Here is a 12,247-nt window from a genome sequence, read left to right on the forward strand (position 1 = left end):
AGCACCAGTGGCTTAGGCTTGTAATCCTAGCTACTTGCCCCTGAGTTCAAGCCTTTGTATTGGCCACAAAAAAGTCACTTTAATACAACATGCACCAAAATTCAATGACTGTCATGCCTAAAGTATACTTTTCTTGTCAAAAAGTACCTCATTACAATGCTGAGTTCCTTTTTTTTTTTTTTTTGTTGGTCGTGGGGCTTGAGGCACTGTCCCTGAGCTCTTCAGCTCAAAGCTAGCACTCTACTACTTCAGCCACAGTGCCACTTCCAATTTTCTAGTGGTTTACTGGAGGCAAGAGTCTCACACTTTCTTGCCTAGGCTGGCTTTGAACCGTGATCCTCAGATTTCAGCCTCCTGAGTAGCTAGGATTACAGGTGTGAGCCACCAGCGCCTGGCTCAAGCTGAGTTCTTACTGTAACAATAGTATTTTTAATATAGCTTTTCCAGACTTTCCTAAAAAGACAACTGAGAACTAGGGATGTGGCTCAGTAGGAGACTACCTATCTAACATGTAAGAGGCTCTGGGTTGGAATCCCAGCACAGAAAAAAAGGTAAATAATAAGGAAGTTGTTATAATTACATTTATGTTACAAAGCACATCATCAAGAAAATAAAGAGGGCTGGAAAGGTGGCTCAATGGTAGAGTGCTTGCCTTGTATGCATGAGGCCCTGGGTTCGATCCCTCAGCACCACATAAGAAGACAAAAAAAGCCGGAAGTGGCACTGTGGCTCAAGTGGTAGAGCACTTGCCTTGAGGTGAAGACCTGAGGGACAGCACCCAGGCCCAGAGTTCAGGCCCCATGACTGAACCACTCCCACAAAAAAAAGGAAAAAAAAAAAGAAAAAGAAAATAAGACAACTTACAGAAAGGGAAAAACATTTACAAATAATGTATTTCATGAAATGCTTTTATACAGCTATATAATAAACTTTTATTCTTAAAATAAAGCAAATTTAATCTAATTGAAATACAAACAAATGTTATGGGATTTCTCCGAAAATAATATGCTAATAACTAATAAGCATATGTGGAAAAATGCTCAACATCTTTAGCTATCAAAGAAATGCCAATAAAGCACAAAGATAGCCATAAAATGTCATAATATGATTCCCATTTATAGGAAGTATCCAGAAAAGAAATACAGAGTAGGGGCTGGGAAGGTGGCCCAGTGGTAGAGTGCTTGCCTTGCATCCATGAGGCCCTGGGTTGGATTCCTCAGTACCACATAAGCAGAAAAATCTGGTAGTGGTGCTGTGGCTCAAGTGGTAGAGCACTATCCTTGAGCTGAAAAGCTGAGAGATGGTGCCCAGGCCCAGAGTTCAGGCCCCATGACCAAAACAAAAACAAAAACAAAAAAACAGAGTACATAACAAAAGATTAGTTGAAGGTATGAGGAGGTGCTGCCAATATGTTGCTCCTTTTAGTGGTGATAAAAATATTCTAAAATTGACTGTGGTAACAATAAATAAATGTGAGTATACTAACATTAATTGAATAATGTTTAGTTAGTTCTTTATATCTGTGCTGAGGACCAAACTCAGGGTATGATATATACTAGCCAAATACTCTAAGCATGCCCTGAACTGTACAATTTAAATAGGTGAATTGTATAGTATGCAAATTATACTTCAGTGTTGTTATCTAAGAAAAAAGTCATCAATGGAAACAAAGAATCAAAACATCAAAAAGTCATACAGAAAATCATTTTAGTAAATGCTTTTCATTTTCTCTATATTTAATAATAGCTCCAAGCTTAAAGATATTTTCATGATCAAGTAGTTCAATTTTTTATTTTTTTCTGACTCAGTGATAATCTGAATTAAATTAGACTGTGAGTTTGGGGGGAATATTAAGAAGTGCAAAACTTCAAATCCAAGGTAAAACAAAAAAAAACCCACAATAAATCATTTTATAAGATATTTATGTAACTTTTCTTACTTTCAATTCAGCAATTATTCTGGCAGTGCTGAACAAACCAAGAGTCTTGTGAATACTAGACCCAAGGGCTTTATTACTGAGCTATATACATATACTTTCTGCCTCTTAATTCAACTATCTTAACTAAAGATTATGTAAACTAAGAATCACAACAGATTTGTAGTCAGCTTATCAAAAGATGATAGTCTAAGGTTTGCTAGCTGGGACTAGCTTATTAGGTCTAATTATCATTTTGTTTTATTTTGTTTTGACAGTCTTCCCATGTAAATTAGGTTGACTTCAAACTAACTATGTAGACAGGTTAGCTTCAGAACTTTTTATCTCCTGCCTGACTCTCCCAAGTTCAGAGATTATAGATGGGCTTCACATGTCTGGCTCTAACTATAATTATTTCTAATAACTCATGTAAAAAAAGAACAAGTAAAAGACTATATAAAAGCATACATTTATTCACTGTAAGAGTTTCTTCTTAGCCGGGCACTGGCAGCTCATGCCTGTAATCCTAGCTACTAAGGCTAAGGAGGCCAAGATCTGAGGATCACAGTTCAAAGCTACCTGTGCAGGAAAGTCTGTGAGACTCTTATCTCTAAGGGACCACCAGAAAATCGGAACTGGCACTATGGCTCAAGTGGTAGAGTGCTAACCTTGAGCCGAAGAGCTGAGAGATAACCCCCGCCCTTCCTCCCCCCAAGAAGTGAGGCTGTGGCTTAAGTGGTAGAGCACTCTCCTTGAGCTGAAGAGCTCCGGGACAGTGCCAGGCCCAGAGTCCAAGCCCCGTGACTGACAAAATCCATTTTTGCCAACCTTTGTTTTACTGCCTTCATTTTTCAATGAACAAACAAACACATCAAAAAATAAAGCACAAGGGGCTGGGAAGGTGGCTCAGTGGTAGAGCGCTTGCCTTGCATGCCTGAGGCCCTGGGTTCGATTCCTCAGCACCACATAAGCAAAAAGAAAAAAGCTGGAAGTGACACTGTGGCTCAAGTGGTAGAGTGCTAGCCTTGAGCTGAGGGACAGTGCCCAGGCCCAGAGTTCAGGCCCCACGACCGGACCCCAAAAAAAACAAAAACAACAACAAAAAAAAGCACAAGTTTCTGTTGGTAAGCCTGGTCTAGTCTGCATGACTTAAAGTTTGAATGTCTAGATTTGCATCCTTGTCTAGCTGTATGATCATGAGCAAATTTCATTTTCTTTTGGCTTTGATTTTCTAGAACTACAAAATGAAGACAATAATTGCCACTTTATTAGGATGATAGTTGGATAAAATAGTGTGCACGCATATACATATTTGTGTGTACATATATGTGCAATTATAAATGTAGGAGGTATATAAAGCAATCAACCTGGAAACTACCTAAACTAGAAAAACAACTTTCAGCACATGCTACTGCTCTTCATTTTCCTAGAAGATTTTACAGTTTAACAGAACTATGTTTTAATTGAAGCTTAACATGAAACTATTCAATGAAATTTGGATGAGTTTGTAAATCTCTCCAAATCTCAGCTTTTTTTTTTTTTTTGGGTCGGTCATGGGGCCTGAACTCTGGGCCTGGGCGCTGTCCCTCAGCTCTTCAACTCAAGGCTAGTGCTCTACCACTTGAGCCACAGCGCCACTTCCGGCTTTTTCTGCTTATGTGGTGCTGAGGAATCAAACCCAGGGCCTCTGGATGCAAGGCAAGCACTCTACTACTGAGCCACCTTCTAAGTCCAAATATCAGATTTTTTAATCTGTAAAACAGGAATAACATGATACATATTAGAGGGAAATTATGAATATTAAAAAGGCAATATATGCAAAACACATTATCTCATCACATATTGCCTCAACTTCACACAATGATGATGATGACAATGTAATAGATACTATGGGAGATCAGGACCACTCGTTCAAGAGTTCTTAGAATCGCAAAGTCTAATTAATTATACAAATGTAACTAAAAATAGTTATTTTGTGAAAACACGTAAGATTATAGCATCACAACAGGTTTACAAAATTGAAGTCTACTCCACAAATCTGGATTTTACTTTCTTTTTTATCAGTCATGAGGCTTGAACTCAGGGGCTGGGAGCTATCCTGAGCTCTTCTGCTCAAGGCTAGTACTCCACCACTTTGAGCCACAACTCTCACTTCCGGTTTTCTGGTGGCTAATTGGGAAATAAGAGTCTCATGGACTTTGCTGCCTTCTACTCTGGACTGTCTTCAAACCGTGATCTTAAGATCTCAGTCTCCTGAGTAGCTGGATTATAGGTGTAAGCCACCAGTGTCCAGTCTGGATTTTATTAAATAAAATAAAGGGTGTTTGAAATAGATCCATATAACGGAATTAAAGATTTTCTACCTTCCAGTCACTTATCCTTAAGTTATACTTAAGTTTTATAAATACTTAACAAAACATATGCTCATATTTAGCAATTTCTTTTGGAGATTAAAATCCATTAACCTAATCACAATAAGTAAATTTATATAATTTGTGGTGAAAAGAAGAACAGGGCACAAAAAGGCTATGAAGCAAACTATATACTTTATACTTATCTTTCTTTTTCTTTTCTTTTTTTTTTTTTTTGCCGGTCATGGGGCCTAAACTCTGGGCCTGGGTGCTGTCCCTCAGCTCTTCAGCTCAAGGCTAGTGCTCTACCCCTTGAGCCATAGCGCCACTTCCAGCTTTTTCTGTTTATGTGGTGCTGAGGAATTGAACCCAGGGCCTCATGCATGCAAGGCAAGCACTCTACCACTGAGCCACCTTCCCAGCCCCTATACTTATCTTTCTAACTAAAAAGTTAAAAAAACCAAAACTCTGCTAATCCCCCTTCTCCCCCCAATGACTATTTCCCAGAACACTATTTTTAAGAGGTACAAGACTTTTATCCCAAACAACTTTGGTCCACTTGAGATTGAATATACAATAATGGCTTCCCATAATTATTTAGCAGTTTTGTTTTTAAGACATTACAACAGAGCCAGGCACTAGTGGCTCACGCTTGTCATCTTAGCTATTCAGGAGGCTAAGATCTGAAGATCATGATTCAAAGCCAGCCTGGGCAGGAAAGTCCATGAGACTCATCTCCAATTAACCACCAGAAAATGAGAAGTAGAGCGGTGGCTCAAGTGGTAGAGCATTAGCCTTGAACAAAAGAGCTGAGAGACAGAGCCCAGGCCCTGATTCAAGCCCTATAACTAATTAAAAAACATTACAACAGGAATTTTTATTTGAGAAAATATGTTCTTACAAAATGTGCTAATAATCAAAGAACAGCTTACTGTCATTGTCTTCTAAAAATTATCTCTAGAAAACATAATAGTCTAGAATTTTGTTAAGAAATAATCTAGGGCCCTGAGTTATTTTTGTATAATCAGCCTACTTCCACACATATAAAATAAATCCAGTTTAAAAAAAACCTTCAGGGGATATGGCTCAAGTACTTAAAAGTGTTGCCAAATGAAAGATTCTGATTTCAATCCTCAGGACTGAAAAATAACAAACTAAAAAAGGTTTAGCAGGGCACTGTGGGTAGCTCTCATCTGCAATCCTAGCTACTCAAGAGGCTGAAATCTGAGGATCCTGGTTTGAAGCCAACCTGGGCATAAAAGTCCATGAGACTCTTAACTATATTTAAGCACCCAAAAAGCTGTAAGTGAAGTTGTGGGTCACATGTTAGAGCACTAACCTTTAGTAAAAAAGCTTAGAGAAGCCGGGCGCCTGTGGCTCACGCCTGTAATCCTAGCTACTCAGGAGGCTGAGATCTGAGGATTGTGGTTCAAAGCAGCCTGGCCAGGAAAGTTCTGAGACTCGTATCTCCAATAAAACCCTAGAAAACTGGAAGTGGTGCTGTGGCTCAAGCGGTAGAGTGCTCTCCTTGAGCTGAAGAGCACAAGGACAGCGCCCAAGCCCAGAGTTCAAGCCCCACGACGACCCAGGGCTGGGAAGGTGGCTCAGTGGTAGAGCACTTGCCTTGCATGCATAAGGCCCTGAATTCGATTCCTCAGCACCACATAAGCAAAAAAGGAAAAAAAAAAAAAAGCCAGAAGTGGCGCTGTGACTCAAGTGGTAGAGCACTAGCCTTGAGCTGAAGAGCTGAGGGACAGCACCTAGGCCCAGAGTTCAGGCCCCATGACCGGATCCCTCCCCCCCCCCACAAAAAAGCTTAGAGACAGTACCCTAAGTTCAAGCTCCAGGACCAGTGTGTGCACGAACATACACACACACACACACACACACACACACACACACACACACACACACACACACACACACACACACACACACGTTTGCCATTTCCCAAAAAAAGAAACCATAATAATATATATATAATCCAAGAAAAGAACCACCAGAGTTCTGAACAATTAAGCTTATAAAAACACGAAAACTGTCTATATTTTGACTATTTAGCTATTTTGCATTTTAAACATTTTCTAAAGAGTCTTATTTCTTACAGAGCACTGGTGGCTCATGCCTGTAATCCTAGCTACTTAGGAAACCGAGATCTGAGCCAGAATGTCCCTGAAACTCATTTCTCCAATTAACACCAGAAAATCTGGCACTGAGGCTTAAAGTGGCAGAGCGCTGGCCTTAAGCAAAAGAGCTAAGGGACAGCACATAGCCCCACAACTGATCCCCTCCCCGCAAATAAGAGTCTTTTCTTGCCTTTTTTTTTTTTTTTTTTTGGGGGGGGGGAAGGTACTAATACTGGCTCTTGAACTCAGGGACACTAGTAGACTCTTGCTCAGGTTTTTCCATTCATGGTTGATCCTCTACCAGTTGAGCCACATATAAGTTTTTGTTATTGTGTTTTGGTAAATGGTGATGAATCTCCTGAATTTGTCTGCCGAGGCTGGCTTTGAACCTCAGTCCTCCGATCTTGGCTTCCTTAATATCAAGGATTATAAAAGTAAGCCAGTGGTAACTGACTTACTAGCCATACAACAGACAAGGGTCTCATATCTAAAATATACCTGGAACTCAAAAAATTAAATCCCCCAACAACAAATCCTCAAAGAAACAACTGCCCAATAAACAAGTGGGCTAAAGACTTAAAGAGAAGCTTCTCTGAAGAGGAAAGAAGGATGGCCATTAGACACATGAAGAAATGTTCAACCTCCCTAGTCATAAAAGAAATGCAAATCAAAACAACATTGAGATACCACCTCACTCCAGTTAGAATGGCTATAATCAAGAACTCTAATAACAACAGATGCTGGAGGGGAACAGAAGGGAACCTTATGCATTGTTGGTGGGAGTGTAAACTTGTTCAACCACTTTGGAAAGCAAAAGACTCCACAAAGAGCTCCGCTATGACCAGCAATCCCACTTTTGGGCATTTACCCAAATGATCATAAACAAGATTATACTAAAGCTACCAGCACAACTATGTTTATTGCAGCCTTATTTATCATAGCTAAGATATGGAACCAACCCAGATGCCCCTCAGTAGATGAATGAATCAAGAAAATGTGGTATATATACACAATGGAATTCTATGCCTCCATCAGAAAGAATGACATTGCCCCATTTGTTAGGAAATGGAAAGGCTTGGAAAAAATTATATTATGCGAAGTAAGCCAGGCCCAAAGAAACATACGCCCCATGGTTTCCTTTATTTGCAATAACTAGTATATGTCTGAGACAAGCAGAAACGGTCAGATAAGTTGATGTTAGGCGAAATGAACCCCACGATAAAGATTCAAATGTTTTTTCTTTCATGTGATTGTTTCTAACATATTTATTTATTTTTTTTTGGGGGGGGGGGGTCCGGTAGTGGGGCCTGAACTCTGGGCCTGGGCACTGTCCCTCAGCTCTTCAGCTCAAGGCTAGTGCTCTACCACTTGAGCCACAGCGCCACTTCTGGCTTTTTTCGTTTTGCTTATGTAGTGCTGAGGAATCAAACCCAGGGCCTCATGCGTGCAAGGCAAGCACTCTACCACTGAGCCACCTTCCCAGCCCTCTAACATATTTATAAGATGATTTCTTTGTTGCTTTGTATGTCCCTCCCCCACGGTATAACCCCTGCTTTCACTGTATTTGATGTTGATATAATTTGTGGAGGGGAAGGAAAAACAAATTGTTTAAATAGGGATACAGGTGGACCCATTGCAACAACGAGATATACAAGTCGTTATGTTGAAAAATGAACTTTACAACTTTGGTGGGGGATGGGGGAAGATGGGAAGGGTTAGGAAGGGGAAACAAAGGAGGCAGCAACAATGCTTGATAAGAAATGTATTCATCTTGCCCATGTAAGTGTAACTCCTCTGTACGGTATTTTCACAATAAAAAAAATTTAAAGGAAAAAAACTAATTCATGATATCAGAAATATGAACAACAAATGCTGGCAAAGATGTCTGGAGAAAAAAAAGAACACTATTATATTGTTGGGGAATGTGAATGCAACTGCTACGGAATTCAGTATGGAGACTTCGAAAAACAAATGAAAATAGAACTACTCTTTGATGCAGCAATATCACTCTTGGGTATTTATCCAAAACAATAAGTCATTATCTAATAATTGTGTGCATGTGTGTATCACACACAATGGAATTTGATTAATCTATTAGGAAGAATAAAATTATATCATTTGCATAAAAATATATGGATATGGAAAAAATCACATTGAGTATAATAAGCTCAGAAAGGCAAAGGTTTGTTTTTTTTTCTCATACATAGAACTCAGATCTAAAATATAAACATTAATACAAATATGTACAGGGTCATATGCATAAAGTATCAAATTGACTAAAGTACGTAATATACAGGAGTTAGATTATATGATATAATCCCTCTGAACAATTAAAAGACAATTTAACAAAATGATTATAGGAAGATGAAGCATGTCTTGTCTGTGGACACTATTTCAAAGGGGACAGTAGATGAATATGGGCAAAGACTATTTATGTGTGTGTATGTGTGTTGTGTATGAGAGAGAGAGAAAAAAAAAGAGAGAGAAAGAGAGAGAGACAGAATGGAACCAGAAAATGTAATGAGACTGGTAGGGGAAGGTATAAGTGGTGGTGGTAGAAGAAGGGGTGATTCTTATCAAGATACATTATATATGTGAGTGAAAATGTTCAGTTTTGGGGCTGGGAAGGTGGCTCAGTGGTAGAGGACTTGCCTTGCATGCTTGAGGCCCTGGGTTCGATTCCTCAGCACCACATAAGCAAAAAGAAAAAAGCCAGAAGTGGCGCTGTGGCTCAAGTGGTAGAGCGCTAGCCTTGAGCTGAAGAGCTGAGGGACAGCGCCCAGGCCCAGAGTTCAGGCCTCACAACTGGACCAAAAAAAAAAAAAAAAAGTTCAGTTTTAACCCCCTTGTACAATTATTTGAAGATAATAAAAATTTCCCTTGAAAACATTTCTGCCTCTTTTTCAATCCCAACAACTGTAAGAACAGGCAAAATCATAACCTTAAAACTTTTTATTAAGCTCTGTATGAACAGCTGAACGTAGCTGGAGAAAAATGATCAGAACTATAATAGAACCACTTAAAATTCATTTATCAATTTGATGCATAGTTATCAACTGTCCATTAGGAATTAGTTTTGTGTTTTGTTTGTGTAGGTGCTAGCGTTTGTACTCAGAGCCCCTGGTTCTTACTTGGTTCGACATTCTACCACTTAATGCCACAACTCTACTTCTGGCTTTTTGCTAGTTAATCGAAGACAAGAGTGGGCTTGGACTGACTTCAAACAGCTGTGTAGGTAGATTACAGGCATGAGCCACTTGTGCACAGTTGTCAGGTTTTTTTCCCTTTTCTTCCTCCTAGTTTTTTTCTTTTTTTTTTGGAGGTGGGGGAGTTGGTTGTGGGGCTTGAACTCAGGGCCTGGTCACACCTAAGCTCTTTTGCTCAAGGCTAGTGCTCTACCACTACTACTACTTCTTCCTTCTTCCTGCTCAAGGCAAGTGCTCAACCACCACTACTTCTTCCTTTTTTCCCCTCTTCCCCCTCCTCCTCCTCCTCCTGTCAGTCATGGGACTTAACTCTGGGCCTGGGCACCGTCCCACAGCTCTTCAGCTCAAGGCGAGCACTCTACCATTTGAGCCACAGCACCACTTCCAGTTTTCTGGTAGTTAATTGGAGATAAGAGTCTCACAGACTTTCCTGCCCTGGCTGGCTTTGAACCTCAGTTCTCATACACCTGAGTAGCTAGGATTACAGTCGTGAGCCCCCAATGCCGGGCTTGCTCTACCACTTCTAGCCACAGCACCAACATTCTTTGTTCTCTCTTCTCAAACTGCTTCCCATTTTCTCCTTTTCTACTCAGCTGCTTAGTTGCATTTTTTTGGGGGGGGGGGGTGCCAGGCCTTGGGCTTGAGCTTAGGGTCTGTTCCTGAGCTTTTTTGCTCAGTGCTAGTGCGCTACCACTTTCAGCTTTTTGCCGGTTATTTGGAGATAAATAAAAGTATCTAGATTTTCCTGCCCAAGCTGGTTTTTTTTTTGGGTCTGGTCGTGGGGCCTGAACTCTGGGCCTGGGCGCTGTCCCTCAGCTCTTCAGCTCAAGGCTAGCGCTCTACCACTTGCACCACAACGCCACTTCCGGCTTTTTTTTTCCTTTTTGCTTATGTGGTGCTGAGGAATCGAACCCAGGGCCTCAGGCATGCAAGGCAAGCGCTCTACCACTGAGCCACCTTCCCAGCCCCCAAGCTGGTTTTGAACCTTGATCCTAAAGTCTCAGTTGCTAGGACTGCAGGTATGAGCCGTAGTTGCCAGGCTTGTTTTTTGTTTTGTTTTGTTTTTTTTTTAAATTAAGTACAATTCTATTGTTTTTAAGTGTTGTACAGAGGGGTTACCATTTCATAAGGCAGGTAATGAGTACATTGTTTCTTTTCTTTCTTTTTTCTTTTTGGGTACAGTTGTAGGCCCTGAACTCTGGGTCTGGGCGCTGTCCCTCAGCTCTTCAGCTCAAGGCTAGCGCTCTACCACTTGAGCCACAGTGCCACTTCTGGCTTTTTTCTTTTTTCTTATGTGGTGCTGAGGAATCGAATTCAGGGCCTTATGCATGCAAGGCAAGCGCTCAACCACTGAGCCACCTTCCCAGCCCAAGAGGGGAATTTTTTAATCCTTCTACTAAACTTAGGAAAAGATTTACACCTTTACCTTTATGAGCATTCTCCTTTTTATTCCTAAGGCAGAGTCCTCTACTTGCCAAAGGCTGGCAGGCAATTCTCAGGCACTTAGCTCCTACAGTTCTCACTGTCAGCAATCTTTCCTTTATTCTCAACAACAAATAAGCATTATCTAGTCCTTCCCATTTCTGTACTTCACAGATACATTTCTTAAGAGTTGCATATATATATGGCCATGTGTTGGTGGCTCAGAGCTGTAATCCTAGCTACTCAGGAGGCTAAGATCTGAGGATACTGGTTTGAAGCCACCCTGGGCAGGAAAGTCCCACTCTTTATCTCCAATAAACCACTAGAAAATAGGAAGTGGCACTGAAGCTCAAGCGGTAGAGTGCTCGTCTTGAGCTGAAGAGCGCAGGGACAGCGCCCAAGCCCAGAGTTCAAGACCCACCACCGACCAAAAAAAAAAAAAAAAAAAAAAGAGTTGCATATATGCACACAGTATCCCCTTTAATCACCAAATCTCTACGCAACTCATTGCAACATAACTCCTAACTCAATAAATAAAAGGACATTTCTTTTGTCAAGATCACTAGATGATCATGTTGCCAAATCCCAAGGACACATCTTACTGAACTTCTCACTTTCACTGAAAACAAGTAATCACTTTCTTTTTAAAATATTCTGTTTTGGAAGTGGCGCTGTAGCTCAAGTGGTAGAGCGCTCGCCTTGAGTTGAAGAGCTGAGGGACAGCGCCCAGGCCCAGAGTTCAAGCCCCACGACCGACAAAAAAAAAAAACCTATATAAAATATTCTGTTTTTCTTCCCATTTCTCTGGCTACTCCATTGGTAGGTCCCCCTGGTCTACTTCTTGGATTTCTTCAGATTCTGATCTTAGCTTCCTTTTTGTTTTTCTCCTTATATTCTATCCCTAATGAAGTCATCATGTTACTCAGCCTTAAATAATTTCTGCATACTGATAATCCTCTTTCTTTCAAAAGAGGTATGAAGTTCCCAAGACTGTCCTATCAATATTTGGTAAAAACAAACAGGAAAGAAGAATGGACCTTACAGAGTATTCAAGCTTAACCTCCTCCTGTAACTTATAGATAAGCATTAAGAGGTAAAGTGAGCCGGGCACAGGTGGCTCACACCTGTAATCCTAATTACTCAAGAGGCTGAGATCTGAGGATCACAGTTTAAAGTCAGCCCAGGCAGAAAAGTCTGTGAGACTCTCATCTCCAATAAAAAATTAGA

The 12,247-nt window shown here is 40.6% G+C and overlaps 1 protein-coding gene across 2 annotated transcripts in view; it reads right to left on the bottom strand.

Annotated features, from left to right (window-relative positions):
- The window catches only part of Vmp1 (vacuole membrane protein 1), a 104,895-nt gene that overhangs the window by 77,307 nt on the left and 15,341 nt on the right, over positions 1–12,247 (bottom strand). The window contains exon 1 of one of the 2 annotated variants that reach the window (XM_042691777.1): positions 7,080–7,092. The exons of the other annotated variant lie outside the window; for it this stretch is intronic. The gene's annotated coding sequence lies outside the window, so the exon portion shown is untranslated. Of the gene's footprint in view, positions 1–7,079; positions 7,093–12,247 lie in introns of those variants that run through there. 2 annotated transcript variants of the gene reach the window in all.

The sequence above is a fragment of the Dipodomys spectabilis genome, unplaced genomic scaffold, assembly GCF_019054845.1.
Source record: "Dipodomys spectabilis isolate Male_0828 unplaced genomic scaffold, ASM1905484v1 ptg000004l, whole genome shotgun sequence".
Classification (NCBI taxonomy): domain Eukaryota; kingdom Metazoa; phylum Chordata; class Mammalia; order Rodentia; family Heteromyidae; genus Dipodomys; species Dipodomys spectabilis.